This window comes from Phoca vitulina, unplaced genomic scaffold, assembly GCF_004348235.1.
Source record: "Phoca vitulina isolate PV1807 unplaced genomic scaffold, GSC_HSeal_1.0 scaffold17, whole genome shotgun sequence".
In the NCBI taxonomy this organism is placed as follows: Eukaryota; Metazoa; Chordata; class Mammalia; order Carnivora; family Phocidae; genus Phoca; species Phoca vitulina.
In genome coordinates this window covers 22,585,849-22,594,309 of record NW_022589720.1, presented here as the reverse complement: position 1 = coordinate 22,594,309, position 8,461 = coordinate 22,585,849, and positions in this window count along the sequence as shown.

Sequence of the window (8,461 nt, the reverse complement as noted above, 5' to 3'; positions counted from 1 at the left end):
AAGGAAGGAAGGAAGGAAGGAAGGAAGGAAGGAAGGAAGGAAGGAAGGAAGGAAGGAAAATCACTAAAGGATTCACCTTGAGCTAAAATTAATTCACCTGGCCAGTTACTGTGTTTTAAATTTGTTCTCTATGCTGATTAGAAAGCTATAGGATATGTTTCAGGCATCTAAAAAATATTCTATCTTTTTTAAAAGATTTTATTTATTTATTTGAGAGACAGAGAGAGCACAAGCAGGGGGCAGGGGCAGAGGCAGAGGGAGAAGCTGACTCTGGGATCATGACCCTAGCCCAAGGCAGACGCTTAACTGACTGAGCCACCCAGGCACCCCAAAATTCTATTTTTTAAAAATAGCTAAGTAGAGATAAAGGTTTAAAGAAATTTATATGTGATTTTGTTGTTTTCTCTACTGTGAGTAAAAGAGGTTTTATTGCATTTGTTGCATTCAATTATAATGGGCTCTGGATCATGTCAAATAATTTTGTGACATAGCCCATCTTTACCAATATGAAACGTTACACTATCTTGTACAGATGCTATCATTTCTGAACATATTTAAGGTAATTTTAGGAGGTCATAAATCATGATGGATAATATTTCACAGATTTCACCTATTGTGAATCATTTCAGATTTAGCTGAATTTAAATTTTACTTGTTGAATTATTTTTTTCTTTATTTCTCCCAACTATTTTATTACACACAATAAAAAATAAATACACATTTGAAACTAGTATAATTAATGTCATTGTATGCCAATTGTACTTCAATTAAAAAAAAACTCAGTATAATATTTTGGTATTTGAGACAAGTCAGTTTTTCTACTGTAGCATTTTACTGAATCAAATTAAAAGTACTTCTTGTTACTTTCTAAATCTAGAACACAATATAAAACTTTGTTCCTGTCCCTATACTTCCAGTGTTTACTTCACTTTCCTTGAAAGTATAAAGGTTTTTTTCCCCGAATATCTTCTTTTGAAGTAGATACTTCTATCTCGAGTACACTGCTTTTCTGACCAACTATGTAAAGTTAACATGTTTCCTCTTTGTAGGTTGATTCATGTCCTTGGTTTACTCATCCTTAAGCACAGACAGCTATATCCAGACAGCTATATCCAGGTTTACAATCGTGAAATAGTAACATGAATAAGTTTTTTCTAGTCTCTTCTTCTCATTTACTTTGACATGTGGCAAGACCAGACCTTAAGTCCAAATCCTTCCAACACAGTTGCAAATAACAGAGCCTTTCAAAATTCTTTTTTGAATTCTACATCATGTTAAACATTAAACATGATATAGTAGTTAAATTTTCATGTCATCTTTAAATTTTGTTCGAATTTTTCTGTCTAAATTATAGTGTTCATTTACATACGAAGTTGTTGTCATTCCCTATCTTCATGTAGTTGAACATTTGTTTTTGTTTTGGGGGGTGTGTTTCAGAAAAAGATGTTTAACAAATTTTCATTATTGTCCAATTATTCCTAAAAATATGTCTTGATGTAAGTAAGTCTAACTTCTTTAAGATACATTGTTTAAAGATAGGACTATATCTTTCTTGTTCTGTGCATTTGCAAATAATAAAATACTTGTATATACACAGTGTGTGTCTGGTGTAACTGCATACTAAAAATAGATTCAATGTAATTTTGGTTATAATGTATATTTAACCAACATATACAGAAACATAATCCTACTATATTTTTTCTGAAGTCATATCAGAAATCATTTAAATTGAAATGCTTAATTGATCTAAGGTCAACATGTGATTATTGTAAAGGGGATGTATAACTACAGAGATAAAATATTGCTTGGGAAGATAATGAAACTTTTACATTGTAGAAGCATAACATCTTATTTTGAGAATTTATTCTACTTTGCACAATTATCTGAAAAACTAAATGTCAATGTATTAATAGAAATAGAATACAAATACAAATAATTTTATATTATATAAATGAATAATCATACAAATCAATATAGCCTGTTTCGTCATTTTAAATTCTGATTTGTATTTTTATTCACTATGTTATATATGAGACAGAAAAATGGACAGTAAACATAAATAATTTTATCCACTGAATTATTTCTGTGTTTGATTCATGTAGTAGCAGTATTTTATATTAGTTTGAAAATATCTAATTCCCTAGAGATAAGTATATAGTCTCCAGAATGAAAAGTTAGCAATATCTACCATTGTTCATGATAATAATTTCTAATTATTCCTTTCAAATGACTTGAATTTTTGTCTAAATAATGAGGTGGGGAAAAAAATTATGGAGTTCTCTAGCCAAGGAGATGGCAATAGCAGGTTTATTATGTGAAAAAGAGAGTGGAGAATAAGAGTGTTACGAAACCTGGACTGGATCGCCGACGGAAGAACCAAGCAGCACTTGGAGATCTTGGAGGATCGGAGGTTTATTTAATGCCGGTGCGCTCAGAGGAGAGTGATCTCCAAAGGTCTGAGCCCCGAGCACAAACAAAGGGGGTAATTTATACACTTCTACTTCTACATACTTGGTACTTGTATGGCATGTGCAGGGGAAGCTGGGCAGGGAGAGGAACCCTGAAGAGGCCCGGGGCAGGGCCCGGGACTCCTTTGCTGGCTCAGTAGGCCATCTTATGACACAGATTTCCCTTATCAAGAGTAGAAGAGTAGATGTTCTAATACAGATTGTTTCAATAACATTTTCTTCTCCTCTATATTGCAGTGAAACTCGATAAATAACGCATATCATTTTAAACAACACACACACACACACACACACACACACATTCATTCACCTAGAAATTGGCTTTCAAAATGTTCTTGCTGAATCAAACTTACTCAAATCTGTTCAAGTAATCATAAACTACCTGATTTCTTCTGTTAAACAAAAAGTACAACTTACAAAATTAATTTCTCTGTTATTTTGAAAGTAATTTGAACATTTTAATTTCTTCAGTGAGGAGGTTTATGTTTGGAATTCCAAGTGAGTTCAATAAGTACTACATAGGAAATAGTTTATTATTCAATATCTATGGCAATCATAATTAATATGTGCAATAATGACCACTTATTTAAGTATTGTAAGTATTACATCCTAAGTCCTGTAATGAATTGTGTGTTCTAATTTATTATTTTGTTTTCCCTGATTGATAGAAACATATAATATAGTAAAAGAAATTATTCTTGCAATCTGCTTTTGTTGGAAACAAATATTTATACAGCACCCACTTATAATTCATCCTTTTTACAAGAGCAAAATGTTTCATTATACTAAACTAGTGTACTAAGTGTTTAATATTGTTCAACAGGTATATTAACATAATACTTTCTGAATGGTTTCCCTATGTTGTGTTTTATTAAAATGTGTACATATGTTCAAAGTATTTTAATGTATTCATTAAAAGTAGTTATATTTTCCTAACAAATATTTCCCCAAGTTTAATGGTTTCATTTATGTGAGATTATTTTATCAATGTACTTATGGTCTGCAACAAATATTTTTCTTTTCTAGTCTTGTGAACTTTATTATATTGTGTTCTTCCTCCCAGTCCTCCATGCCACAAAAATGGTAATTATTCTTGGAATTCTTCTTCACCTTCCATAATTCAATTACCAAAATTGCCAGTTCTAACTCCCAAATTTTCTAGGATACCTCCTTTTCTCCAATTCCTCTATTACACTAGTCAAAGAAACCATTATCTCTTACTTGGGCAAGTTTGAAACCCATTTTTCTCCATTCTTGCAATCATCCAATCTTATTGGATAAGCTTTATATCCTTAAACCAAAACCCAATATGTTTTCATAGTCAGATTTAGCCCTTCTTAAGGGTTAATATTTTCTCTCTTCGACACACATAATAACACAGTATTTCAGAAAAGCAAGACTGTATCCAGTAAGATACAAGTATGTAAGTAAGCATATCTACTGTATGACTCATTTGTGAATAGAATTCATTTACTTTATCATAATGTAACCACTCTATATTGACCTCACCAATATGATAATGTATTTATTTTTGGAGGATGGTAGATGGGAAATGTATGTTTATGTGTTGGGGCTTGGGGAAAGAAAGAAAGTTAAGTCTTCAACTTCTATGGTGGGAAGTCAATAGAAAATGCCTGAAGGATCAATCAAGAACAATCTCTGGAGAGATATGGAAGTAAATCACAAAAACTCAGCTAACAGATTTGAAAATAGTTACCTGGGGAAGAAACAATGAGGAAGGGAAATGGAGGAAGCCCACTGACTGCCTTTTTTTCTTAACAAACCTTATAAAACTGGTTGTCTCTTTACATGGGTTTATAACTTTGACAAATTTAATAATTATAATAATTGAAATCACAAGGTGCAGAAAATAACATCACCATCTGTAAAAACCTTGAGCTATATATCACTTTCCAGAGCAGATGTGTCATAGATAATCAAAGTAACAATTATCAGGACACTCATTGGAATAAAAGACGAATAAAATAAACTTTAACTTGCAACTAATTCATATGTGTAATGAAAAAAATGATTATTCAGTGGGAAATGTGGTTGATAAATCAGAGAACTGAATATGCTTGTAAATTCTTTGATCATGCATGTATATTGTATTTGGCCTGAAGTGGTGTTAATAAGACCGCTGGAGAAATGTGGTGCAGAGAATTTCCTTTTAAGTATCAAGTGAATTAACATTTAATCTTTTAGATTTAGTCGATTCTCTCCTTTGTTCTTTTCACAAAATAAATTAATTTGTCTCAAATAAAGCTTAATGTATTTTTATAAAGTGAAGATTTGTTTTTGGAATATGTGTTTCTCCTGCTCTGTCCTTTGGAATATATTAAATGGAAATTTTCATTTGACACTCTATTTCTAACATCAAAGAATGTGTGCTAAAGCACTGAGGAAGCTACATACTAATCAGCAACTTAATAAGAGAATGATAAGTTTGCTTTGTTGAATGCAAAACTGACTAATACCTATTAGGGCAATAAACTTGGGAAGCTATCCTTTTCACCAGAAAGAAATAATTTTCACCTTTCCAAGATAAAAAAATATGCAAAGTAATATGTGATTTACTTAATTAATTGCTTTACCATCATTGAATGGAATTTCTACTATTAAAGAGAAGGGAGTTTAGACATCTGATGCCTTCCCTTTCGATTCACATGTATTTCTATTTTCCATCAGAAAGCCCCTCCACGAACATCCACCTTAGATTGGATGCATTTCCTGTTTGCCATATTCTGAATTACCTATGCTCTACAGTTAGCTTTTCCAGACTAAGAAGGCCCTAACTCTCCGAATATGATGACTCAATTTCATCTACATCTTTTTTTCTTTTTGCATTTCTGTACTCCTAATCTTCCCTCAGACAAAATGAAAGTGTCACACTCATTAAGACAAGAGACACATACAAGAACATATAAAAAAATAAAATCATTGTGATAGCTAAATATTAAATGTCTTACATAATTTTAGTTCCACGTATGTAATCCTTAGCCTCGCTATTAGTTAAGAGTTATTATCCCATTTCACATATGAGGAAACAAGGGAAAACAAGGTTGAAGTACTTGGCCCAAATCATAGAGAAAGTAAATGTATAGCAAGTGTTTCAAAATATCTCTGATACAAAGCTCCTGCCCCCAACAGGCTATACTGATTTTAAAAGGACCTCTTGATTCAGATCTTAAATGTGACATGTAGTTGACAGAAAACATGTCTAGTCTTCTTTTAACTTTCTAATTACTCTTTCTGACGTCAAAGACACACATGCTTTATGAAAGAATAAATCAACAACTCAATCAACCAAGCCAAGAGCAACAAAATAAAAACTTCACAGAGAGTAGAAAACCTTGTACCTTTTATCACTTATTTCTGAGTATTTATATTCTAGTAAGATATTTAATAATCATATTCTCACAAAATAGCTTTGTTAATGTTTTTAGGAGATTTCAGTCACAAAAGTAAATTCATTAGCTTATTTTCATTATTTGAAGTTACCATATGAACTATTTAAACTGAAGTTTTTCTTAAGCTGATAATAAAAAATATGGCATTTCCTATTTAAATACTTGATCAATAATCTCAATATGCCTATAAAATGAATTGCACCGATTTAAAAATTGTCTATTAAACCACATTATAATATGTAAGCTGACAATTTGATGGATAATCTATCTTAACTATAGTTAAGTCTATACATAATAAATAATAATAAATTCAATTTAGTATAATAAATTGAATTTAACACTGTTTTAATATTGTTTCAATGTTAATAATGTTATTGTAGTCTCTGAGGGGTCCTTTAATTAATAGAATTCCTCCTCTGCACCTGGTGTCTAAAGAACCAAGAAAGCAAATAAATAACAGATGGAAGTCCACACTCAGTTTTGGAGAGCATGGCTTAGTTTGGAACCAAATGGGTCAGCTACGTGACTCCAGAATAGGCAGATATACCTCATTCCTAGACTGTACTGTACTTAGACTAACCCCTTGGGTAAACAGTGCTGAAGAATGGAGGCGTAAAGGAGAACACATGCTAATTGCATACAAACCAACCCCACATTTCCAAATTTGCCAATAAGTTCTGTCTATGCACTCCCGAAGGCAGCCTAGGGGGCTCTTATTAAGCTTAGGAAAGGTTTCTTTTCATGCATGGAAATCAGGAGCTGTGAAAGTGTATTTCCCTTTAACCCATTACTTATTTTTTGATTTAGATTATTATAATTATAAGCATCATTATCTGCATGCCATATTCCTTACCAAGACTGGAGATTGGGAAGACTCTGGTAAGAGATGTAGACAAAGCCAAGGTTTATTTAAAAAAATAAAAAGAAGGTAAGACAATGAATGAAACTTTCACCCCCGCCTTAAAAAAACAAGTGTAATTGCAAAGAGCTGTGAATTGTGAATTAGGATAGTATACTGGGGTCCCATAATATGAATTTCTCTTATTATAAAAGAAATCTTTGTTTGAGAGATTTTCCCCAAATTGATTGAAGATTGTGGAAAAATCTTATTTTAAAATAAATGGGTTGATATAAAATTTATTCAAATATTTTTAAACAAAGACAAATATATTGAAGAGTCATTGTTACTTATTTTTTCATCTCTGATGTATTGTCTCTAATTTGATGTTAGTTATTCCATTTCCATAGAGATTCCTTTCACTCACCCAGATAGTCCAGAGTTGTTATAATGTACATAGTTGTGACTTTACTGTGTAGGTATTAATACTCTTTCTGATTTTCCAGGGAGTAAATTCAAATTTAGATGTAAACTTGTCTTACAAATACTACATTTAAAATACTTGGTTATAAATTATCAAGGAGATATTATTTTATTACCACTTACTACCACGATTGCTAACCAGGGGTTTTTCTTGCAATTCTCTGGTGTTATGATAAATTTGTATACTGAAGGTTTGGAAATTTTGGCTTCCAGCTCTTTATGGATTACCTCCAATTGGATTTTCCATCTTGGCAAATACAGGGTTTTAACAACTGCCCCTGTATTCCTCAAGGCCAAGAAAAGTGAAGCTCAAATTCATCCCATCTGTAAATATCTTTAACAAAAAAGTCAGGTTTGGAATTCTTAATTTTACTAGTTTTGATATATAAGCAGGTTTTTACTATTTTGATATTTCATTAATTGCATTTAAAGCAATTTTAAAAATGTTTTTCTTTCATTTTTTATTTTTTCTCTTGTTTTTCCTGTAAGATCATCAATAAAGTCACTCAGTCTGTTTGTTAAATGGAAACCTCTGATTTTTAAAACATGATTACCCATTTTTAAAATGTTCCTTTTCAACATCACAGACTCTAGTAAATTATTTCCTCCATATCAATGATGTTTTATTTTTTATTTTTTTAAATTTTATTTTATTATGTTATGTTAATCAACATACATTACATCATTAGTTTTTGATGTAGTGTTCCACGATTCACTGTTTGTGCATAACACCCAGTGCTCCATTTAGTACGTGCCCTCTTTAATACCCATCACCAGGCTAACCCATCCCCACACCCACCTCCCCTCTAGAACCCTCAGTTTGTTTCTCAGAGTCCACAGTCTCTCTAAGTCCATAGTCTCATAGTCCAATCGTCTCCTGCTCTGATTTTCCCCCTTCATTTTTCCCTTCCTACTATCTTCTTCTTCTTCTTCTTTTTTTTTTTAACATATAATGTATTATTTGTTTCAGAGGTAAAGGTCTATGACTCAACAGTCTTACACAATTCACAGCACTCACCATAGCACATACCCTCCCCAATGCCCCATCCCTCCCACCCCCACCACTCCAGCAACCCTCAGTTTGTTTCCTGAGATTAAGAATTCCTCATATCAGTGAGATCATATGATACATGTCTTTCTCTGATTGACTTATTTTGCTCAGCATAATACCCTCCAGTTCCATCCACATCGTTGCAAATGGCAAGATTCCATTCCTTTTGATGGCAGCATAATATTCCATTGTGTATATATATATATATATA